At 39.6% G+C, this 26,080-nt stretch overlaps 1 protein-coding gene across 12 annotated transcripts in view; it reads left to right on the top strand.

Moving 5' to 3' along the window:
• The first annotated feature begins 507 nt into the window (after positions 1-507).
• Positions 508-26,080, top strand: part of SYTL4 (synaptotagmin like 4) — a 67,096-nt gene continuing 41,523 nt past the window's right edge. For 3 of the 12 annotated variants that reach the window (XM_048213421.2, XM_048213425.2, XM_044378608.3), the window contains exons 1-2: positions 522-645; positions 1,138-1,231. The gene's annotated coding sequence lies outside the window, so the exon portion shown is untranslated. Of the gene's footprint in view, positions 1,232-26,080 lie in introns of all 12 variants that reach the window. The other 9 variants (XM_048213424.2, XM_044378604.3, XM_048213423.2 and 6 more) reach the window with 8 other exon arrangements.

Below are 26,080 nucleotides of genomic sequence, written 5' to 3'. Positions count from 1 at the left end.
CTAATTTGCTCTTACTTGATTACTATGAGTTGAATGTTTTAAACATTTGTGTCTGCGCGCACGCGCGCGTGTGTGAATTTAGTGTCCGTCCTTTACCCCAAACATTTCTATTTTAGACAGACACTTTTATTTGCAGCTTTTATTTGCTTTAAAGTTAAAGGATCAGAATGGTATCATATTTTATCTTCCCAAATCATATGGTCTAGAGTGTTTATCTTAGAAGTACACGACAGTTTGACAACTTTTGGCTCAGCTAAGCGGAAGAGGCAGGAGACTTATCATCTGAGTGTGCACAGATGGAAGTGAAAAGGGGGCCACGTCCAGTCTTAGACCCCTATCCTCAGCCCTTAAGCTCCCTTTCCTAACCCCGGGAGGGCATCCCTCCAATGACTTAAGTCTTGGGCTCTCAGAGAGCCCTTTCCGGTGGCGCGGCCCCCTACTAAGGGGCCCGGAGAGCTGTGCGGCTCCTTTAAGAGTCCAGCTCCTCCCCGCTCCAGGGAAAGTTGCAGCTTTTTCCGCCTCCCGGGAGGGTGAGTACTGCCGGCCGCCGGAGCAGGATTGCAGTCTTCTCTGAGCAGGAGACCCTCCCTTGAATCCCGGCACTGGGACGTCTCACCCTCTCGCGGCACCTGTTGCAGGTGACAGGTACTTCCGCGGCCAGCGGGCGCCCCTTCGCCCTTGGTCCCGGGCTCCCCCTGGGCCCCTAGCCCCTTTTCTCTGCCTAAGCGCCCCCTACCCCTATCTCAGGGACCTGCGCCCTTCTCTACCCCTCTTTCCGCTCTCCCAGTCTTTCCTTCTCCCCAGCTGACCGCCGGTCCCCTCTCTCTTGTCTGCCTCCCTGGACCGCACCCCCCACGCTTTGACTCCTGTCTGCTTGGGGCGGTCCCTCCCCGCCAGTTTGCGTTCCCTCGGGCCGCTTCTGGCCCCTTCGCTGGCCCACCGGTCGCTAACGGGGGCTGTACCCCTCTGGGCTCTGCGTCCTCTGGGTCTCGCCTCACGCAGAGTGGCTCAGCTTTTCCCGCCAGCCCCAGCTGGAGCCCCTCCAGAGCTGGCCCTGGGGGCGGGTGGGGCCGAGCTCCTATCGGGAACTGCACTCTCAGAGACGTCGAGTCCCCTTTTCGGTGGTTCCTCGATCAGCGCTTGGTCGTCGCGCCGGGTCTCAGTCTCGCACAGCTTCCGGACCTCAGACCTCGCGACGTCAACTTCTCCAGCCTCCATAGGACCGTCAAAGGTAAAGGCTGGAGGCCGGTTGCATGTGAGTCCTGCCTCAGTGGGCTCCCCCTGCGCTTGGGGCTGGGGACCCAGCAGTTTCCTCTGGAGTTGAACTGCTTTATCTTGCCACCCTTCAAGCAGGCGTCGGAGGTTTGCTCCTGGAAGAGGGTCCCCTGAGCCCTCAGAAGGGGCACAGAATGCTCTTATCCCCAGTGATGGTTTGTAAAGGGCCAGAAAACATGTTCCTCCAGCCCCCCAATGTTGAATGAGATGGTTGGGGTCTTTTTGGCGGTGAAATAATTTGGTTATAATTCTGGTGAACAAACAGGTGATCTGTTTTTCATTAACCGACATTTTCTTCCCCCAGTAAGTACCCTGCTTCTTCAGGACCAGAGGACCTAGCATTCCGGAATATTGCTTTTGTCGTGGTTGACCCTAAACCTTGTGCATTTGTGACAGAAATTAATTTTCACCGCATCCTGGACCTCCTGTTTTTAACTGGCTTCTTTTCTGTTCTTTCAGCTCCCCACCCCCACTCCTCATAAACCCATTAATATTAAGGTGTTAATGACCTAATGTGTTTACGCCACTGGGCTGTGGAGAGAACAGTGTTTTTACGCAATGAGTTGAGTCCCCTGATGAAGTTTTTTGTTGTAGTTTTTTTTTTTAAGCACCTGCTGGAAATCCAAATAGAAAACGACTACCAACTTGGCTTGTGAGACTTCTCCTGGCCTGTGATGAACATTTCTGTAACACAATTTTAGGTGCCTCACTTTAGGTCAGAGCAATGAAATGGAGCTTGGAGGCTTCTCCTGGAATAATTGGTCAGTGAGTGTATGTGGCATTCTGGTTGATGCTCTCTGAGCTTGTCCCCTTAACACTACTAATAATGGTTGTAGGATCTTTTGAGCCATGTACTGTAAGTTCTTTACATAGTTATCTCATATAATCCTCATGATAACTCTGTGTGGCAGGCCCTACAGTTAGAAAACCATATTATGATGGAAAGGAAACTCAGAGGTTAAGTGCCTTGCCCCCAAATCACCCAACTGATGAGGGGCTGAACTGGGCAGAGCTTGTGTTCCTATCCCCTGTCCCACTCTGCTATCTTAGATTTTAGGAGCACTAAATAAATAGCTCACAGGGGAGGACTTAGTGATTAAAAATTTCCCTTCCAAGCTGAAACATGGGTTTTGGTACTTGACTCCATTTCAGATGCGCTGCAGAGACTTTGGACCATTTACCTCACTGATCTCTCACCCCTCTTCACTTCACTTCTAACAGCGAGCTAGTTGCCACAATACTGCTATAAACACACAGCCCTGAGTGTACTGGCTGAATGAAGCCTCTGGGGCTCTCAGCTCAGCAGTAATTGTCCTAAGTTAGGAGTGGGGAACCCTGGATTCTAGGGATGTGCGTCTGACTCAACTTCTTCCTTTCCTGCGGGCGAGGGAAGAGATGAGGGTGTGGTCAGTGATAAGGATTTCCCAACAGCCAGCCCAGAGAGCCTGAGGGTGAGTGTGTGCTCGTTTCCTCCTGGGGTGGATGGAGTACCTTCGGCAGCAACAGTGCGAAAGAGAAAATGTCCTCGCTGATCCCATCTTTGGGCGTTTGCTCAAACTGTTCCTTTTTCCTGAAAAGCTAACTTGCCTCCCAAACCCACTCTCCTGCCATTAATTCCTATTCACCTCTCAAGATTTAGCTCTAAGGTCCTCTCCTTTGAGACAACCTTCCTGAACACATAATTCCTTCCCCCAAGCCAAATTACCAGTTATCCTGTCTGAAAGCACTTTGTTTACACACCAGGAAAGCCCTTAACATCTGTCTTAGTTGTTTTTCCACCTGGAAGGTTGTAACCTCTTTTAAGGGCAAGGTCTGGGTCTTGGAGCTCCCTTTCTCTTAAGGACAAGAGATTAAAAAATATTTGTGCTAGGCTGGAGATGCCAGGCCTTTAAGGGCCTGAGGGCTGGTGGTGGTGGAGTTGAAGTCCACAAAACACCTTCCTGAGGCACTTGAAATCCGAGGGCTAGGAGTTTGTACTTAAATGTCACTTCAGTGAGGCCTTCCCTAACCACACTATTTAAACTTGCAACCCCATCCCTGCACATTCTATATGCCCCTTCCCTACCTTATTACTCTAATGTAACATATTGTGTTTTCTTTCTTTTTTTTCATCTTTCTTTTTTATTGTCTATCCCTTCCCTGCCCCTCCGTAATGTAAATTCCATGTGGGTAGGGATTTTCTGTTTTGTTTACCGGGGGTAGACCTCAGCACCCCTAACAGAGCCTGGCACATCATAGGTGCTTAACTAATATTTGTGAAATGAATCAATGAATGACATTACCATTCTAGGAATTGGTACTCTTTTGTGCTCTCCTGGACCTGACAGGAAGTATCCCTAGTCTGTCACCCTACCCTAGGCTCAGTTCCCACACAGCTTTCCTTCTGCTGAGTTTTGTGTTGAGACTGCATTCCTGATGACAACTTTGACCTAGTTGGAAGCACTTCCTCTCTTTTTTTGTAAGGCATGAGTCTCTGAATGGAAACTTCTGAAGTGAAAATGGAAAGAGCCCATGCTTCTTGTTGGTAGGAAGGGGGACTTGCACTGAGAGGCGAGGATGTGGATTGTCAGACGTCTTCAGGCCTGTCAGGCACTTGGGCTCAGTTAAGAAGCTGGAGAAAGTTACTATGTAACGGGGAAGTGAATAGCCCCAAAGAATCAAATGTGGCACAAATTCGGCTTCTGGCCTCACGTTTCCCTTAGCTTTTTAGGCATGAAGTGGTTATTGGATTATAAGCTTTATGGAAATGCCACTGCTGAGTGCCATGTGTGTAGTACTTGACTAGTTTAGTTTTATACTAGGAGAATTATGCAGTGTGAGGAAACCACTATGGAATAAAAAAGAAAAAATATGATTGTGTTTAAATGTGGTTTGAAATATTCAGAAAGAAAAAAGGGGGGGCGCCTGGGTGGCTCAGTGGTTAAGTGTGTGTCTTCTGCTCAGGTCATGATCCCTGGGTCCCAGGATTGAGCTGCAGCAGGCTCCCTGCTCAGCGGGGAGTCTGCTTCTCCCTCTGACCCTCACCCCACTCATGCTCTCTCTCTCTTGCTCGCTCTCTCTCTCAAATAAATAAATAAAATCTTAAAAAGAAAGAAAAAAAATGCTAGAATTCCTTAAAGGACAAGCTTGGAAGGAGTTGGACCCTTGATATGGTGGTAAATATGGGATTTCCCGCCATTTGATGTATGTTAACTTCTTTAAAACTCAAGTTTGTATTAAAAAAACTTCTGCTCAGCCTCCTCTTCTACTGAATTTATCTCCTCAACCTCTGAACATTGGAGTGATCTAGGGCTCAGTCCATGTACTTTTTTCCGTCCAAAATCTTCCTAGAAACACTCCTCCAGCCCCATGGCTTTAAATACCATCTATCTATACACTCATCATTCCCACATTTATGTGTCTGACCCAAGCCTTTTTTCTAAGCTGCAGCCTCATATATCCAATGGCCTATTTGACATCTCTACTTAGATGTATGTCCAATAGATATCAAATGTGACATGGCCAAAACAGGACTCCTGCTTCTTCTCAGATCCCCAACCCTTTCACCCAGGCTTCCCTATCTCAGTAAAATGACAGCACCATCATCCATTCAGTTGCTCAAGCCAAGAACCTAGGGTCACCCTTGATTCCTCCCCTTCTCTCACCTCCCCAGATACAATTCATCAGCGAGTCCCGTTGGCCCATCTTCCAACTGTGTCATATATTCTGCCGCATATCTCCCTCTCCTCTGCCCTCTGACTCTTACCCTAGTCCAAGCAACACAAGGCTGCAATAAACATCTTGGCAGAGTGCTCACAATGGATGTAGATACAGATATACCCATACAAATATTTCTGTAGGATGACTTTCTAATAGAATTGTTGAGTCAAAGGACATATTCATTAAAAAATGTGAACAGTCTTCGCCAGAATGACATCCAGGAAGGTTTACACTCTCACCAGAGTGCTTTTCTGCATTCCCTGGCTGAGGGTGGACAGTCTTTCTAATTTTTGCCAGTCTGATAGGTGATTTAACTTGCATTTCTCTTATTACTAGTAAGGCTGAGTATTTTTTCATGTGTGTCAGCTATTTGTGTTTTTCCTGAGACTTGCTCCTTGAGATCCTTTGTACATTTTTCTTTTGGGTTATGTATTTAATTTGTTTATAAGAGCACTGTGTTTATAAGGGATATTTATTCATTGCCTGTTACACAGTGCAAGTTTTTTGCTCTTGTCATATGTCATAACTTTGTTCATGCTGTGTATGTACCCCTCTTGTAATCAGATAAAACACACTATAAAACATTTTGAAAAACATGTTCATTAGATTTGGCAATTAGGAGGTCAATGACGACATCAGTGCAGCAGGAGAGAAGGCAGATTGTAGAGGACTGGGGAGTGAGCACGAAGAAGTCCTGATAAGGGATATGATATATACACTTTGAAGAGACTTGGCTAAAATGGGAAGGAAAGGGTGTTTCCTATAGACAGCTGGGCACAAGGAACAAGACCATCTTGTTAATTTTGTTTAGTTTTAAATATAGGAGATGTGCCCATTCATATGGAGATGGCATAGAACTTGATGATACGCAGTTTCTGGGGAAGCTGAAGGGTGGGGGCTCCAGAGTGAAAGAGGTGAAAAGACTGGCCTTAGAGAAAGGGACGTAGCTCTTCCATTGAGAAAGGAGGGAAAGGGCAGGAGTGATTGAAGCTGTGGAAAAGGAAGGAACTGTGGCAGGACAAGGTTGTGAGGAAAGTCCCATCCGATGCAAGCAGTGAGGGATTGGGCTAGCATTTGAGAGGGATGAAAAGGGGCACTTTTTCGAGGCCTATCATCCAGATTGCCACGTCATAGTGAGGCAAGATCGCCTTGGATAACTTGAATTTGTCTCCACCCCAAATCACAGAATCCTGTATCCATTCTCTCCAGCAGAACTCATCAGTCCAGGTGTAGAAACAGTATAGATGATCTAGTTTGGGGATTTTTCTGGGTAGCTGTGACAGAAGTATAAGACAGCAGGGGATTGGACAGTGCTGGCGGAATAGTTGAAATGGTGGAACGCTGTGGCTTTATATCTATGAGTAATTCTACTTTGAACTTGCGTAATTCTTAAGAGAAAATTTTCATGGCATCTTGTACGGTTTGTTGTTTGTAGCTCTGTTAATTCAGGCATCAGAATAGCTTTAGCATCAGTGTCCTTAAACTATGGTTTTGCAACTTATCGGAAAGCATGGGTTGATTTACTGAGAGCCCACAATGTGCCAGTTTCTAGGTGAAATACTTGAGATATAGTGGAGAAGACCATGGCCTTTTTTCCATGGAACTTCCTTCAGCAGGAAAGGTATGTGTTAATGTATCACATAAGTAGTGATTTCATCACAATTGTGATATGTTCAACGAAGTTTATTTTTTTAGAAATCACATTGTCACATTGCTTTCTTTAACAGGTTTTACCAATTTACATTTGCCAACAAAGTCTGAGAGTACCTCTTGCATCTCCCCTTTTTAAAATTGAATACTGTCTTTTAAAAATTTTGCTGAATTGATAGGCACACACGAAAACATTTTCATTACCAGTAAGAGTGAAACTTTTTCTTTTTTACATCTATTGGCCATTTGATCTTCTTCCTTCAAAAATTATCTGTTCATGTTCATTTTCTGTTAGATACGTACCTCTCCTTGTTTTTAGTAGATCTCTTTTCTGTATTTGAACCCATTAACCACTCTTCTCTCTCTCTCTCCTCCCTTAGCTCTGGAAACTGTAAAAAGACCAGCACAAACAACTTGCTTGCACCAAGTTTACTGATCATAGACTGCTGCAACGCTTTAGCTCTAACGGAAAATGGGATCTAGTTTCCTTTTCCTTTTATTCTTTATTTTATTATTACTTTTTCATTTATTTTATTTTCTTCCTTTTTAAATATTTTTACCCAGTCTCTGGCCATTCCCTTTTGATCTTCTTTGAACTTCTTTCTTATCTACTTTGGAAACTTTGGTGTGACTAGGGATCTGACTACATGTTTATTACTTGACCCAACAAAAAATAATACATAAGTTTTCTGTTCTCCTTCCACATCCCATTCCCCAGACATAACAATATTAAATTTTTATCTCTTTCCAGACATTTTCCATGCCTGTATAAAATATTTATTTCCATCCATCCATCCATCCATCCATCCATCCATTCTGTCTGTACTTATATGTTAAAAATACAAATGGAATCATAATGTGTATGTTTTGTAATGGATTTTTACTTAATATTTGTGGTAAGCCTTCAATGTCAGTAAAAATAGAACTACCTCTTTCTTTTTAATAGTGACATAGGTGTTTTCAAATGTATGTGTGGAAGGAGGAGTTGAGATGGCAGAGGATTAGGGGGACCCTGACCCTGTCTCATCCCTTAAACATAGATAGATAATTATCAAATCATTCCAAACACCCAAGAAATCAGTCGGAGGTCTGAGAGAACAAAAACTGCAAGTCTACAAGTAGAAAAGCGACCACTTTTTGGAAGGTAGGAGGTGCGGAGAATTGAATTGGGGGAGATACAGCTGTGGATACAGTGGCGGGGAGGGACCCTGCTTATGGAGGCTACTGCAAAGTATTATAAGTAGCGGAGCACAAAATCGGAACTTTTAGAAGTCTGCTACAGTGGGGGATAGGCCTGGCTTAAAGGTGCTCAGGTGGCAAAGTGGAGTGGAATCCCAGGTGTGGCACTGTGGTCTGAGCATCCCCTGGGTTGCAGGAAGAATGGGTAGTGCTTACGTGCTGCACTGTTCCCAGGCTTAGGAGCAGGGTCACCTGCTGAGCTGTGGTGCTGGCTTTCTGATCTGTTTTGCCATAAACTGTGAACTGCTGTGCAGTCCTGTAACTGCTTTCTTGTGATAGGCTGGCAAATGGCAAAAGCGTGGTGAAACCATTCCCCAGAGGAACAGTGTGGGTTCACACCATGGGAGTCCCTAAAATTTGGAGTTTTGAAACTCAGTTGCAGGCCTGAGGTAAAAAAGCTCAGTCACAGGCAGGGTGAACGCAGGGTTCTGATGGAAATTGGGGACATGAGAGTAACTGATTGCTCTTCTGTGAGGGCTCACTGAAAATGGGGGACGCGAACTTTCAGCTCCAGGGCTAGAGAGCTGGGCGCCACCATATTCATCCTACAAATCAGCGCTAAAAGCCTTCAGGGAGCAAAACAGTGCCACCTAGTGGAGATTGGAGTCACTTACACCAAGTCTCAACCCCCTGCACCCTGGGGTTGCATTTCTACTAGTGCAATTCCACCTGAGAATCAGTACAACAAGCCCCTCCCCCAGAAGATCAGCACGAACAACTTGCTTGCTCCAAGTTTACTGATCATAGACTGCTGCAAAGCTTTAGCTCTAACGGAAAACAGGATCTAGTTTCCTTTTTCCTTTTATTCTTTATTTTATTATTACTTTTTCATTTATTTTATTTTCTTCCTTTTTAAGTATTTTATTAATTAAAAATTTATTTATGTATATACTTTATATGTATATTTTTTGTTTACTTTCATTTTATTATATTATTATTATTATTTATTTTGGGATCTAGATTATTTTTAACAAGCAGGCCAAAACACACCCAGGATAGTTTTTTGTTTTTTTTGTTTTTTGTTTTTTCCTATTCCTTGTTTTTTGTTTTGTTTTGTTTTGTTTCTTCTTTTCTTTTCTGGGCAAAATGATGAGACAGAGAAATTCACCCCAAAAGAAAGAATAGGAAGTAGAACTCACAGCCAGGGATTTAATCAATACAGATATAAGTAAGATGTCTGACTAGAATTTAAAACAATGATTATAAGGATACTAGCTGGGCTTGAAAAAAGCATAAAAGACACTAGAGAATCCCTTGCTGCAGAAATGAAAGAACTAAAATCTAGTCAGGCCAAAATTAAAAATGCTATACCCAAGATGCAATCCCAAGTGGAGGCCATAAAAATGAAGATGGACCAAGCAGAGGAGTGAATCAGTGATAGAGAAGATAAAACTATGGAAAATAATGAATCTGAAAAGAAGAAGGAAAAGAGGGGTGCCTGGGTGGCTCAGTTGGTTAAGCATCTGCCTTAAGCTCAGGTCATGGTCTCAGGGTCCTGGGATCGAGCACCATGTTGGGCTCCCTGCTCAGTGGGGAGTGTGTTTCTCCCTCTCCCGCTTGCTCATGCTCTCTCTCACTATTTCTTTCTCTCAAATAAATAAATAAATAAATAAAATCTTTATTAAAAAAAGAAGAGGGAAAGAAAGGTAATGGATCACGAAAGTAGACTTAAGGTAACTCAGCAACTTATTAAAACCTAATAACATTCATATCATAGGAGTTCCAGAAGATGAAGAGAGAGAAAAGGGAGCAGTAGGTTTATTAAAAAAATCGTAGCTGAAAACTTCCCTAATCTGGAGATGGACACAGACCTCAAAATCCAAGAAGCACAGAGAACTCCCGTTAAATTCAATCAAAGCCAACCATTGCCAAGGCATAGCATAGTCAAATTCACAAAATGCACAGACAAGAAAGGAATCCTAAAAGCAGCAAGGGACAAAAAGTCCTTAACCTACAAGGGAAGACAGATCAGGTTCACAGCAGATCTGTCCATAGAAACTTGGCAGGCCAGGAAGAAGTGCAGAAAATATTCAATGTACTAAATGTGAAAAATAGGCAGCCAAGAACTCTTACCCAGCAAGGCTGTCATTCAGAATAGAAGGAGAGATTAAGTGTTTCCCAGACAAACAAAAACTAAAGAAGTTCATGACCACTAAACCAGCCCTGCAAGAAATTTTAAGAGGTCCCTTTGAGTGGAGAAAAATAACACTAAAAGCAGCAAAGACTAGAAAGGACCAGAGAACATCACTAGAAACACCTAACTTTACAGGTAACACAATGGCACTAAATTTATATCTTTCAGTAAGCACTCTGAATGTAAATGGATGAAATGCTCCAATCAAAAGACATAGGGTATCAAAATGGGGAAAAAAACCCCAAGATCCATCTATATGCTCCTCCAAGAGACTCATTTTAGACCAAAAGACACCTGCAGATTGAAAGTGAGGGGATGGAAAACCATCTGTCATTCTAATGGATGTCAAAAGAAAGCCAGAGTAGCCATACTTATATCAGACAAACTAGATTTTAGAACAAAGATGGTAAAAAGAGATGAAGAAGGGCATTATAGCATAATTAAGGGGATTATCCATCAAGAAAATTTAACAACTGCAAATATTCCCCCAACTTGGGAGTGCCCAAATATATAAATCAATTAATAACAAACTCATTGATAATAATACAGTAATAGGATAGGGGACTTTAACACTCCACTTACAGCAATGGATAGATCATTTAAACAGACAATCAACAAGGAAACAATGGCTTTGAATGATTCACTGGACTGGATCAACTTAACAGATTTATTCAGAGCATTTCATCCTAAAGCAGCAGAGTACACATTCTTTTCAAGTATACATGGAACATTCTCCAGAATAGATCACATCCTGGGTCACAAATCAGCCCTCAACAAGTACAAAAAGATCGAGATCATAGCATGCATATTTTCAGACCACAACACTATGAAACTTGAAGTCAACAGCAGGAAAAACTGTGGGAAGACCTCAAATACATGGAAGCTAAAGAACATCCTACTAAAGAACGAATCGGTTAACCAGGAAATTAAAGAAGAAATTTAAAAATACATGGAAGCAAATGAAAATGAAAACATGACAGTCCAAAACTTTGGGGTACAGCAAAGGCAGTCCTAAGAGGGAAGTACATACCAATTCAGGCCTACTTCAAGAAACAAGAAAAGTCTCAAATACACAACCTAACCTTAAACCTAAAGGAGCTAGAAAAGGAACAGCAAATAAAGCCTAAAGCCAGCAGAAGAAGGGAAATAATAAAGATTAGAGCAGAAATAAATGATATAGAAACAACAACAACAACAACAACAAAAACCCTTAGTAGAATGGATTAACAAACTAAGAGCTGGTTCTTTGAAAGAATTAATAAAATTGATAAACCACTACCAGACTTATCAAAAAGAAAAGAGAAAGGAATGAATGAAACCATGAATGAAAAGGGGAGATCACAACTCACGCCAGAGAAACACAATTTTAAGAGAAAACTATGAAAATTTATATACCAACAAACTGGGCAACCTGGAAGAAATGAGCAAATTCCTAGAAACCAACAAACTACCAAAGCTGAAGCAGGAAAAAATAAAAAATTTGAAGAGACCCATAACCAGCAAAGAAATTTAATCAGTACTACAAAATTTCCCAACACACAAAAGTCCTGGGCCAGATGGATTCCTAGGGGAATTCTACCTGGCATTTAAAGAAGAGTTAATACCTATTCTTCTCAAACTGTTCCAAAAAATGGAAATAGAAGGAAAACTTCCAAACTCATTCTATGAAGCCAGCATTACCTTGATTCCAAAACTAGACAAAGACCCCACTAAAAAGAATTACAGGCCAATATCCCTGATGAACATGGATGCAAAAATTCTCAATAAAATACTAGCAAATTAAATTCAACAGTACATTAAAAGAATTATTTACCATGATCAGATGGGATTTATTCCTGGGCTTCAGGGGTGGCTCAATATTTGCAAATCAATTAACATGATACACTACATTAATAAAAGGATAAGAACCATATGATCCTGTCAATAGATGCAGAAAAAGCATTTGACAAAATACAGCATCCTTTCTTGATAAAAACCGTCAACAAAGTAGGACTAAATGGAACACACCTCAACATCATAAAGGCCATATACGAAAGACCCACAGCTAATATCCTCAATAGGGAAAAACCGAGAGCCTTTTCCCTACTGTTAGGAAGAAGACAAGGATGTCCACTCTCGCCATTACTATTTAATGTAGTACTGGAAGTCTTAGCCTCAGTGATCAGACAAGAAAAACAAGTAAAAGGCATGCAAATTGGCAAGGAAGAAATCAAACTTTCACTATTTGCAGACATGATACTCTATGTAGAAACCCTGAAAGACTCCACAAAAATGTCCTAGAAGTAATACATGAATTCAGCAAAGTTGCAGTGTATAAAATCAATGAGCAGAAATCTGTTGCATTTCTATACACCAATAATGAAGCAGCAGAAAAAGAAATCAAGGAATCGATCCCATTTGCAATTATACCAAAATCCATAAGATATCTAGGAATAAACCTAACTAAACTGGTGAAAGATCTGTACTCTGAAAACTATAGAACGTGAAAGAAAGTGAAAAGGACACAAAGAAATGGAAGAGCAGTCCATGTTCATGGATTGGAAGAGCAAACATTGTTAAAATGTCTATACTTCCCAAAGCAATCTACACATTTAATGCAACCCCTATCAAAATACCAATAGCATTTTTCACAGAGCTAGAACAAACAATCCTAAAATTTGCATGGAACCACAAAAGACCCTGAATAGCCAAATCAATTCTGAATAAGAAAAACAAAACTGGAGGCATCACAATTCCAGATTTCAAGCTATATTACAAGGCTGTAGTCCTCAGGACAGTATGGTACTGGCACAACAGACACATAGATTAGTGGAACAGAATAAAAAACCCAGAAATGGACCTACAACTCTATGGTCAACTAATCTTCGACAAAGCAGGAAAGAATATCCAATGGAAAAAAGACAGTCTTTTCAACAAATGGTATTGGGAAAACCAGATAGCAATGTGCAGAAGAATGAAACTGGACCACTTTCTTACACCTTACACAAAAATAAATTCAAAGTGGATGAAAGACCTAAATGTGAGATAGGAAACCATCAAAATCCTAGAGGAGAACATGTGCAGCAACCTCTTTGACCTCAGCCATAGCAACTTCTAACTTGACATGTCTCCAGAGGCAAGGGAAACAAAAGCTAAAATGAACTTTGGGACTTATTAAAAAGATTTTAAGAAACTCTTTTTTTTTTTAAAGATTTTATTTATTTGAGAGAGAGAGAGAGTGAGAGACAGAGCACGCAAGCCAGGGGGAGAGGCAGAGGGAGAAGCAGACTCTGCTGAGCAGGGAACTCGATATAGGGCTTGATCCCAGGACCTTGGAATCATGACCTGAGCCAAAGGCAGACACTTAACTGACTGAGCCACCCAGGCACTCCTAAGAGACTCTAAAGATAGAGAACAAACTGAGGGCTGATAGAGGGAGGTGGGTGGGGGATGGGCTAGATGGGCGATGGGTGTTAAAGAGGACACTTGTGAGAAGCACTGGGTATTGTAATAAGTGATGAATCACTGCATTCTACCCCAGAAACCAATATTGCACTGTATGTTAACTAAGTAAAATGAAAAAAAAAAAAAGAAAAACAATAGTGGCATAGTATTCCATTATATGTATGTACCATAATTTATATAATCAGTTTCTTATTGATATATGTTTGTATTGTTGTATAACTTTTTTGCTTATTCAAACACCAAGTACCCTTATGATATATATTTGTGTATGTACTTGAATATCAGTAGGATAAGTTTTTCCACTTAAAAAAATGGTAAGTGTTGCTAAAGATCCAGGGAGGTCTAGGAAGATAAAGACTGGCTACTGTCCACTGGATTTAGGAGATTCCTGGCGACCTTAGAGCAATTTCAGGGGGTGAGTGGGCTGGAATGCTAGACTTTGGTAGGTTGAGAAATGATTGGGGCTATGAGGAGGTGGAAGCAGTGAACGTGGAGAATTCCTTAGAGAAATTTGGCTCTAAATAGCAGTGAGAGTGGTAGTAGGGGAAAGATTGAGATCTAGCGATTTTTATTTTAAGATTTTATTTATTTGTCAGAGAGAGAGAGAAAGAGAGCGTAAGTAGGGGGAGTGGCAGGCAGAGGGAGAGGTGGGCTTCCCCGCTGAGCAAGGAGCCTGGTGTGGGACTCAAACCCAGGACTCTGGGATCATGACCTGAGCTGAAGGCAGACACTTAACTGACTGAGCCATCCAGGTGTCCCAAGGAATTTTTTTTTTTTTTTTTTTTTAGTTTAGAAGGGACTTAGACATGTTTAAAAGCTGACGGGAAGGAAGGGATAATTGATGGAGCAAAGTCCTGACAGGGTGAAGTTTTTATGCCAGATAGAAGAGGATCCAGAATGAAGTGGAGGGATCACCCTTAAATAAGAGGAAGTACGTTACAGGTGGTAAGAACAAAAAGGGAAATATAGATGAAAATAGATTTACAGATTTGGTGGCAGGAACTTGTCTGAGGGCATTTATATTTTTCTGTGATGTAGGAGGAAAGGTCATCCTTTAGAGCAGGGGTTGAAGTGAGGCAAGGTTTGGGTTGGAGATTTGCAGTTTTTGAGTAAGGTTTAAAATACTTATTGTTGAACAGGAAAGCATAGTTGGAATGTCAGGCAGTACTGAGGTGAGCTTGGTGACCAAGAATTCATATTGATAATAACCTACCAGACTGATATTTTTCCCAGTAGATCTCAGTAGCCCCAGTGCAGGCATAAAGCACCACAGTTGGGCTCTTGTAAGGTTATGTTTTTATCAGATATTAGCAATGAAAATGGGTTATTGAGGATATTGACAGAGTGAAGTTGAAACAATAGAGTTCACGCTGCCTAGGAAAGGAAATGAAGACAGGTAGGAGCTGACAGAGCAGAAGCAGAAGGGTATTTGAATTAATGATTATCAAAAGTCAAGTCCTGGGTGATAAGCTCTTAGGTGTGTCTGAATATGATATTTGATATTTTTGATGCCAGCTCATTTAATCAACATGCATATTATGTGCCACCCAGTGCTCTGGGCACTGAAGGTACAGAGATGAACAAAACAAAGTCCCTTCTTTCATACAGCTTGCTATCTAGTTGGGGAGATTGTTCATTTTTATAAAAGGTCATCCTCATTGATATGCTGATTGGTGATTTAGAACTATTAATGATAAAATCAAATATTGACATAAACAGGGTGAGGAAAGTTCAGCTAGACATTTTGAGTGCCTTGCTTTATTGTAAGTTGTATTAACTGAATTATGAAAATTTATACCTCCCCCTTTCAAACTTTTTAAGGTGCTTTTATATGCTATGTCAGAATTGAAGATAAAACAAATATATACATGCTTAATTTGAACATTTTAGAAGTTTTACTTTTTTTATGCTTTAGGATTTTTTTTAATATCAGGACATTGCTTCTAGCTGTAGACCAGATGTTGATATTGCATGTGCCAATCTTGTTCTAGGGATTTGATGTAAGGTGTTAAATAATTATGGTTAAGCAGTTTAGGAGTGAAAGAGGGCTTGTAGTACATTCATATTTTTACTTTTATTTTATGTTCTCCAATTTATACCTGCTCTTTTGTGTATATATACTTATGTATATGTTACTACTTTATTTGAAGGAAATTAGCATTTATTTTATGTCTTATAGGACTTAAATAAACCTTAAAATTATCTGCTACATATACAGTTAAATTTAAGTTCAACCACAGGTTATTTGATTGTGTTTAAGGTTTCTGTGGCCATAGCTAGATCACAGTATCCCTAAAATTAAAAAAGAAACCAGATGCATGAAGTCACAGTTATGTGTGAACATGGGCTGGATTAGTCATGAGCCATCATGATTTCTTATATAAGGGGACTGTGTGGGTGATTTTTAGGTGACATGGCCTGCAAGAAAGAATTAGATAATTAGCTAGAGTTCAGTTTAGAAATCCCCACCATCTTTGACCCTGGTAGAAGAGGGTCTTCCCTGCAAGGGTGATGGTTTATAAAAGCGTGTTGACTAAGGAAAGATAATGGTGTTGTACACGGTCATGGAACTTACTGAAAAATGACAAGGTGTCAGTTCTTACCAGACTTTAAAAAATGTTTTATGCATATAAATAACCTGGATTTTAAAACATTATATTTTTTTAGTGGGGGATTTTTAATCATTTTAAGCCTTTGGACTGTTAAGGGAAAGGACTTCGGCAGAGAAGAGGATGAACTGGCCACCCCCCCCCCATCAACCTCATGGGGCTCTTGTGACCCTTCCTGGCTTATATGAGAGGTAGCTTTAACTGTAGGTCTTGCAAGCTGGAAAGCCAAATGGGATTTGACATATATATGCATTTCTCCTGTTGCCAAGGGTGGTATTTGGACACATGGTCTCGTTTTTATGATCTTTTATATATACTTATTTCTGTGTACCATGTTTATGGAGATCTGCCTTCCAGGATTGGTGATAGGTTTAAGACATCTGGAGTTGCTGAGGAGCAGGAAAAAAGTGTGAAATCATGAAAATAAGACCACATTTCCATGCATCCTAACACTATGCAGGAGAAATATATATATATATTAAGACACCCAGCTTCCCTCTGGGGCTTGCTTTAGAGAAGTATGTATTATTTTAAGTGGGAATTTCTTCAAACCATTTATGAACAGAATTTGGTGGCACTGAAAGGTAACCATGTGGTTTCAATCTGGAGGAAATTGTCCCCAACTGTGATTCTAAGAACTAACAAAAGAGATTATATTTTAGTTACTTCCCCCATATGCTCTTACTGTCCTTTAGAAGGGATATCCTGGATGAGGGGAGGTCAGGGGACTGAGAAAATAAGCCAGACTGAGGGCCTCTCAAACGTTCATCTGTTACTAGCTGAGGACTTAAAAAACAAAACAAAACAAAACAAAACCGAAACACTCCAGTTACTGAGGGTAAGATGTCTCTTTTCCAAATATTACCACGTATAAGCAATATTATCAGAAAAAGAAGAGACTGTATGGCATAGTGGTTAAGAGGTCAGACTCTGGAACCAGCCTGCCTGGGTTCAAAGACCAGATTGTCATGTATAGGATGTATGATCTTGGGCAAGTCATTTGCTGGATGTGTGCCTCCCTTTCCTCGTTTGTAAAACATGATAATATAGTATCTACTTCACAATATGATCATGAGGACTAAATGACTCCATCTATATGAAGTGCTTAGAAAAGTACTTGGTACATAGTAAGCATTATAAAGTATAAGCTGCTTTCTTCTCCTCTTTCTTCATCTTTGTCAGTGGTGGATAGCGTTAAGCTATCTGAAACTGCTAATGCCTCAGTGTATACGAACTCCTCTTTTATAGAACCTGTTCTGAGAAGGATTGTAAGGGGCAAAAGAACCTTAGTGCAAACCCCAAATCAGAATCTTGTAAACTTGAGAACTAGTTATAAATTTCTCATTGTTAGGGGAAAATAACTAACAACTTGGCTACCATAACACTTCTGAGAATGGACCCCAGTGCAGGCAGGCCTGGGCACATTGTGTGAGACTGCGGGGGTCTAGACTCCAGTTGACCATTGGGAAGCCTCAGTTGCCCTTTGGGTTTGGAGCCTTGATTCTGACTCCTCTATCACTGCTCTTATTTTTCTTCTTTTGATCCTGTTTTTTAAAATTATACTGTTTTGTCATGTTTTATGTATCTTTTTAAGTCATTTTAAATCCTGTCTGGAACAGTGTATAAATAAATAGCTTTTCAACATATCCAATTACTAACATTTACTTAATATTTATGCTTGTCAGCCCACCTCCATGCAGAGAGGTATGGTAACTTTCCATCTGGAAAAAGACTACTGATTAGATTTCTCAAATATCACAGTAATATGTCAAAACAGCCATATGCTCATATTTTTTTCAAAGCATATGGTTAATAATAATTAAAATTAAACAGCTGTCAAATTGGCTGCTTATTCTAGACTGAGCACTGTGCTATGCCTTTTACTCATGATGTACACTGAAATCCTCACGGCCTTAGACAGGAGCTCCTATTATTATTATTATTTTTTAAAGATTTTATTATCCATTTGACAGAGATAGAGACAGCCAGCGAAAGAGGGAACACAAGCAGGGGGAGTGGGAGAGGAAGAAGCAGGCTCATAGCAGAGGAGCCTGATGTGGGGCTCGATCCCATAACGCTGGGATCACGCCCTGAGCCGAAGGCAGACGCTTAACCACTGTGCCACCCAGGCGCCCCAGGAGCTCCTATTATTAATCACTGCTTTTACAAATGGGGAAACTGAGACTCAGGGAGGTCAAATAAGTTAACCAAGGTCACGCAGCTAAAAAAGTAGTTTGCTTTGATTGAAAGCCAGGCAGCCTGGTCCCAGATCCAGGGCTTCTAGACACTATTCTAAACAATACTCCTCTTAATTAGAAATCTAGCACATCAGAACCCCAAGTCCTAGTAGAAGAGGCTGTTCTGTGTTACAGAACATTCACAGGTTCTGCGGGTTTTACCTGAGTGTTACGTCTTCAATATGCCCCTTCCCCTCTCTACTACCACTGCCTTCTACTTTGGGCTCTCATCATCTGCCCCCTGGATTTTATCACAGCCTTCTCAAAGCCACATTCTGCATAACTGTCAGAGTGTTCTAGCAAGTGTTTGCCTTACCTAAAACTCTTCAGTGGTTCCTGATGTCAAAGGCTAATTATCCATGTTTCTGAGCATAGTATATCAAACTCTTCCCCTTGCATGATATGATCCCACCCCCTGTCTCTTCCATATCCTCCCTTACAATTTACTATCTAGTATTGCTGTACTGCTTGTTCATATCATGTGGCTTTATGCTTCCATGCTTTTGTAAATGCCGTGTGCTCTACTTGATTAACCGACTGGTACACGTTATTTACAACCAGTTCCCGTGCTACGGCTGGTATCTCTTTTTAGTTCTCTTTCCCCAAGCTGGAGTAGGTGTCCCACCTTGGTATTCTCATTATACCTTGTGAATATGTTTCTTGGATCACCGTGTTCTTTTATGATTATCTATTTAAGTATCTCTTTCAATAGGCTGTGAACTGCTTTTGGACAGGGGCTATGCATGATTTTATCCTTAGCCAGTTAGCATAGCACTTAGCATGTAGTTGGCCCTCCTAACTAGGGAGTATTCTGTAAACAGTGCAGAATATAGATCTTCAGGTCAGGGAATGAGTGGGATTTTGAAGGCCTGAAACCACATGGACGTTCAAAGGTAACTACCAGGACAGTAGAGGGAGGTCTCACAGAAGAATCGTTGGGCCAGATACATTTACATTATTTAATCCAGGAGCCAGAAGGGGCTTGGGGGGATGGGAGTAGGGGTCTGTATCCAAAGAAAACTGGGAAAGATTGAGATACCAGATTTAGCAGCTTTGCATTTTGAATCTACCTTAAATTTGTTTGAATGACCTTATTAGATATCTAAAAGAGGTACATTTTAATAAAATATTTAGAGTTATTTTCTTGGTGGGACATCACCCTACAATTGAAAGGGACAGGTGATAAATTGACCAACACAGTATCACAATGTAAACATTTTATTGACTGTAAGCATTGTTGCATGTTCACTCAGCTGTTACCAACCAAAAAATGTTATCAGTTGGTGCCTTTGTGCAGAGGTGGCTGGATCCAAACAAGGAGATTTAGGGAAACCCTGCATTTCTGGAAGCTTTCTTTTCATGGAATCTCTTTCCTTCCTTCCTTCCTTCCTTCCTTCCTTCCTTCCTTCCTTCCTCCCTCCCTCCCTCCCTCCCTCCCTCCCTCCCTTCCTTCCTTCCTTCCTTCCTTCCTATAAAGTGTGAAGACTTACCACATAATCTGTTTTGGTCTCACTTTTCTGTGCTCTAAAATCCACTCTTTTACCTTCAGATTTTCAAATGGTATTTTTTTCCTAAAGATGGATGGATTTTGCCAGCTTTTAGGGGCTATGCCTCTCTTGGGTTTTGGAAATGCACACATATAATAAATATCCATTCTGACAGTGCTTAAGATTGGTCAGCTTCAGATACGGTAATTGCCTTGGTTACAATTAGTTAATAGAGTTCACTTTGGAATGTACTTTATGGCAACACAAATCCTTATTCATTATGCCGCCTTACTTGCATCAGGGCAACTGAATTACAATCATCAGAGTGATTTATTCTTTCCTGATTAACATACATCATAAATACATGCACGCAGAATCACAATAACATATGGCAGTTTGCAAGAATGGTTTCCCTTCATCCTCCTTTAAGCAAAACATTTCCCAACTTTTTTGATCATTCTCCCTTACCACTGAACATTTCAATCACCCTTAATATGTGTGTATTTACTCATAAATGGCATATTAACTGTACTAATATTATATAAGACATTCATTTCTATAAAAATAGATATAAAGGTACAAGATGAAATGGACACTTTAAAATTAATTTTAGTATTTATGAATGGTGTGATAACTTTTGCTCTCATTTTTTCCTTTGCTCTCATTTTGATGAGAACACTGACATTAAATGTACTTTGTTTAAACAAAATATTGGTTTATGATACAGCTATTTGAAGGTCTGATTCTAAGTTCTATTTATTTTTATACTTGATTCAAATGACTGTCAGAGCTGAAAAAAGATACCTCACGGAACATATAAATCTAAAAAGAAGCCCATTGTTGAATGCACTTACTAAATAATGATACTCATAGTTCTGGGAAACAATTATGCAACCATTTTGTTGCTGTTTCATCTTCTCAGCTCTGAGCATGCATGCTGTCTTATCACATTTTAAAATTCAAGTATAATTAGCATACATTGTTATATTAGTTTCAAGTGTACAATATAATGATTCAACAATTTTATACGGTTTTCAGTGCATCCACTGTGGGAAACACTATGGAATTTCCTTAAAAAATTAAAAATAGGGGTGCCTGGGTGGCTCAGTCATTTAAGTGTCTGCCTTCAGCTCAGTTCATGATCTCAGGGTCCTGGGATCAAGCCTGCATCAGGCTCCAGGGAGCCTGCTTCTCCTTCTCCCTCTGCCCCTCCCCCTCCTTGTGTGCGTGCTCTCTCTCCAAATAAATAAAATCTTTTAAAAAATTAAAAATAGAATTCCTAAATCATTCAGTAATTCTACTACTGTCTTCTCATATTTTTAACAAGTGGTTCAAAACTCACTGAAATTCTTCATGGAAGCGTTTGAAGATAAAACACATGTTTTAGGGGCGCCTGGGTGGCTCAGTTGTTAAGCATCTGCCTTCGGCTCAGGGCATGATCCTGGCGTTCTGGGATCGAGACCCTCTGCTGGGAGCCTGCTTCTTCCTCTCCCACTCCCCCTGCTTGTGTTCCTTCTCTCGCTGGCTGTCTCTCTCTCTGTCAAATAAATAAATAAAATCTTTAAAAAAAACACATGTTTTAGGCAGCAAAATTAAATAATAATGGAAACAATTTCAAATTTACTGTGTATTATTTATTCTTTAAAAAAATCCTTTTGCATAATGAAGGAAACCATCAAAAAGGCAGCCTACTGAATGGGAGAAGATATTTACAAATGATATATCTGATAAGGGGTTGATATCCAAAATATATAAAGAACTTAGATAACTCAACACCAAAAAAAAAAACAAAAACCCAAATGATCTGATTAGAAATGGGCAGGGGGAACTGAGTAGATATTTTTCCAAAGAAGACATACAAGTAGTCAACAGACACATGAAAAGATGCTCAGTATCACTAATCATCATGGAAATGCAAATCAAAACCACAATGAGATATCACCTTACGCCTGTTAGGATGGCTAAAATAAAAAAAGACAGGGGTGCCTGGGTGGCTCAGTTGGTTAAGCATTTGCCTTTGGCTCAGGTTTTGATCTTGGGGTCCTGGGATTGAGCCCCGAATCAGGCTCCCTGCTCAGTAGGGAGCCTGCTTCCCCCTCTCCTTCTACCTCCCCCCCTGCTTGTGCGCACTCTCTCTCTCTCAAATAAATAGATAAAATCTTTGAAAACAAAACGAAACAAAACAAAACCCAGAAAAATCAAAAAATAACAAGCATTGGCAGGGATGTGGAAAAAAGGAACCCTTGTGTACTGTTGGTGGGAATGCAAATTGGTGCAGCCTCTGTGGAAAACAGTATGGCGGTTCCTCAAGAAGTTAAAAATAGAGTTACTGTATGATCTGGTAATTCCACTACTGGATATTTACCCAAAGAAGATGAAAACACTAACTGAAAAAGATACATGCACCCCTATGTTTATTGCAGCATTATTTACAATAGCCAAGATATGGAAGTAACTCTAGTGTCCATTGATAGATAAATGGAGATGTGTGTGTGTGTGTGTGTGTGTGTGTGTGTATGGATAGATAGATAATGGAATATTACTTAGCCATAAAAAAGAATGAGATCTTGCCATTTGCAATGATATGGATGGACCTAGAGGGTATAATGCTAAGGGCAATAAGTCAGTCAGAAAAAGACAAATACCATATAATTTCACTCATATGTGGAATTTAAGAAATAAAACAAATGAATAAAGAAAAAAGACACCCCCCCAGGCTCTTAAATACAAAGAACAAACCTGTGGTTCCCAGAGAGGGAGTGGGTGGGGGAGGGGAGTGAAATAGACAAGGGAGATTAAGAGTAGACTTATCTTGATGAGCACTGAGTAATATATAGAATTGTTGAATCATATTGTACACCTGAAGCTAATATACCACTGTATGTTAATTATACTTGAATAAAAAATAAGATGCACATAAATAAAAATAATAAAACACCTCTTAGAAGAAAAAATCCCCTCTGACATAAAACAACATTTTACTGTTTGAATACATCTAGAGTCTCCTACTGTTTTATAGGTATTCTGGGGTGGTAAAACTTCTGATTACAATATATGGTTATATTTAATTTTAAAACTTTAACAAACTTTATTGACATATAATTTACATATGACAAACTACATCTTAAAAAGTATAGAATTTGATAAATTTTGACATCTGATATACCCATTAAAGCATCACCAAAATCAAGATAGTAAACATTCATTACCTTCAAGTTTCCTTGTGCCTTTTTGTAGTCTTTCCTTCCTGTCCCTCTCTGTACTGTAACACTCCTCTCCAGCAACTACTGATCTGTTTTCTGCCACTATAAACTAATTTTTATTTTCTAGAGTTTTATATAAATGAAATCATATATTATGTGTTCTTTTTTGTCTGAGTTTTTTTCAGTCAGCATAATTATTTGACATTGATCCATATCGCATATTGCAGTAGCTCATTCCTTTCTACTGTTGAGTAATATTCCATTGTGTGGATATACAACTTTTAAAAAAATCCATTCACCTCTTAACGGACCTTTGGGTTGTTTCTAGTTTTTGGCTATTACGAATAATGCTGTTATTAGCATTCACATGCAAGTCTTTGCATGGACATGTGTGTTTGCTTTTCTTGGGCAAATACCTAAAAGTTGAAGGGCTGGGTCATATGGGAGATACATGTTTAACTTTTTGAGAAATTACTAAAATCTTTCCCAATGTGGCTATACCATTTTATAGTCCCTCTACAGTGTATGAGAGCTCTTATTGTTTCAAATTCTGGTCAACATTTGGTACATTTTTTATTTTACTCATTCTAGTAACTGTGTAGGGGTATCTCATTGTAATTTTAGTTTGCATTTTCCTTAATGATTAATGTTGTTGAGCATATTTTCTTGAGTGTATTTGCTATTCATATATCTTATTAAGTGATGCATTTGTTCAAATTTTGTCCATTTAAAAATGTTGAGTTGTGTGGTTTTTTTTTAAATTATAGTTTTGAGAGTTCTTTATATATTCTGGATACAAGTCCTTATGAGATATACTATTTACAAATATTTTCTTCCAGTAAATGACTTGCCTTCTTTTTTTTTTTTTATCAGCGTCTTTCAAAGAGCAGAACTTTTTAATTTTAATGAAGTCTGAGTTATCAAGTTCTGGATCATGTTTCTAAGTGTCATATCTAAGAAATCTTCACATTTTTAAAAATGTTGCTTCTGGATATCCTGTTTTTCCAGCATCATTTGTTGAAATGACTATCATTTCTCCACTGAACTCTCTTGTACCTTTATCAAAAATCAAGTGACTATAAACATAAGGTTTTATTTCTGGAGCCTTCTGTTCTATTGCTCTGTTTGTCTATCTGTATGCCAATACCACTCTCACTTAATTATTGTAGATTTATAATAAGCCTTAAAATCAGGTTGTGTAAGTCTTCTAACTTTGTTCTATATATGTTTTGTACCTCACAATACATTGTTATATATGTATATATATATTTTTTATTTTTACCAATTATTTTTATTGAAGTATAGTTGACACACACTGTTATAACAGTGTACAATATAGTGATTTGACAAGTTTATATGTTATACTATGTTCATAATCATAGCTACCATATGTCACCATAAAATACTATTACTATACCATCATATATATTCCCTATGCTGTACCTTTTATACCAGTGACTTATTCATTCCGTGACTGGAAGCCTGTATCTCCCATTACTCTTCACCGATTTTGCTCATACCCTCACATCTCTCCCCTCTAGAAACTATCAGTTTATTCTATGCATTGATGCATCTGTTTCTGCTTTTGTTTGTTTGCTTGTTTGTTTTGTTTATAGATTCCACAGGTTAATGAAATCATATGGTGTTTGCCTTTCTCTGTCTGACTTATTTCACTTGGTATAATATCTTCTACGTCCATCCATGTTGTTAAAATGGCAAGATCTCATTTTTTATGGCTGAGTAATATTTCACTCTGTGTGTGTGTGTGTGTGTGTGTGTGTGTGTGTGTGTACACATACCATATCTTCTTTGCCCATTTGTTCTATAAGAAAAAAATATTTTTACCCACATAGTTTGCCATTGCATGTGCCCTTCATTCCCTTTTGTAGACCTATATTTCTTTTTTTTTTAGAGGGGAGTAGGGGCAGAGGGAGAGGGAGATAGAGAATCTCAAGCAGGCAGTGCATGAGCCTGACACCGAGCTCGATCTCACAACCCCAAGATAACAACGTGAGCCGAAATCAAGAGTCAGATGCTTAACCGACTGAGCCACCCAGGCACCCCTAGACCCATATTTCCATCTAGGTTATTTTTCTTCTGCCCAAAAACTTTAACAATTTTTCTAGCACAGGTCTACTGGCAATTAATTCTTTCAACTCTTGCATGTTTGAAAAAGGCTTTATTTCACCTCTGGTTTTGGATGATATTTCACTGGGTTTGGAATTCTAGGTTGACAGGTTTTTTCCTTTCAGTATTTTAGAGATGTTCCTCTTTCTTCTTGTTTCATGGTTTCCAATGATAAACTTCCTTTCATCATTGTCTTTGTTTCTCTGTGTGTAACATGTACCCCCTGCCTCCAGCTTTGACAATATTCTCATTATCTCTGGTTTTAAAAGATTTGACTGTGGTGTGCCATATGGTGTAGTTTTCTTTATATTTCTTTTACATGAAGTTTATTGAGTTTCTTCAATCTGAGTTTCTATTGTTCATCAAATTTAGAAAAATTTTGGCCACTGTTTCCTCAAAAAATTTTTCAGTGTCTTCGTTTCCTTTGGTGACTCCAGTTACATGTACATTGACCAGCCTAAAGTTGTTCTACGGTTCATTAATGCTATTTTTTCTCTGTTTTTTTAAAGTCTTTTTTTCTTACTGTTTCATTTAGATAGTTCCTATTACAATGTCTTCAAATTCAGTAATCTTTTCTACTACAATGTGTAATCTGCTGTTAATCCCATCCTGTGTACTTTTCATCTTAGACGTTGTTTTTACCTCTAGGTTTGATTTGGGTATTTTTTGTAACGTCTTCCATGTCCTTATTTAACTTTTAAAAATTGGAATGCAGTTAAAATGACTGTTTTAATCTTTTTTTTCCCACTAATCCTAACCTTTCTGTCAGTTCTTTGTTTTTGATTTATCTCCTCATCATGGACTGTATTTTCCTGCTTTTTTGCATGCCTGTTAATTTTTTTTATTGAAGTATAGTTGACACATAATGTTATATTAATTTCAGGTTTACACCGTAATAATTTGGTAACTTCATATGTTATGCTATGTTGAGCTCACGTCAAGTGTGGGTACCTTCTGTCACCATACAACACTATTA

This window comes from Ursus arctos, chromosome X (assembly GCF_023065955.2).
Source record: "Ursus arctos isolate Adak ecotype North America chromosome X, UrsArc2.0, whole genome shotgun sequence".
Classification (NCBI taxonomy): Eukaryota; Metazoa; Chordata; class Mammalia; order Carnivora; family Ursidae; genus Ursus; species Ursus arctos.
Note: the sequence above shows the minus strand (reverse complement) of the source record. Positions and strands in the feature narration are given on the sequence as shown.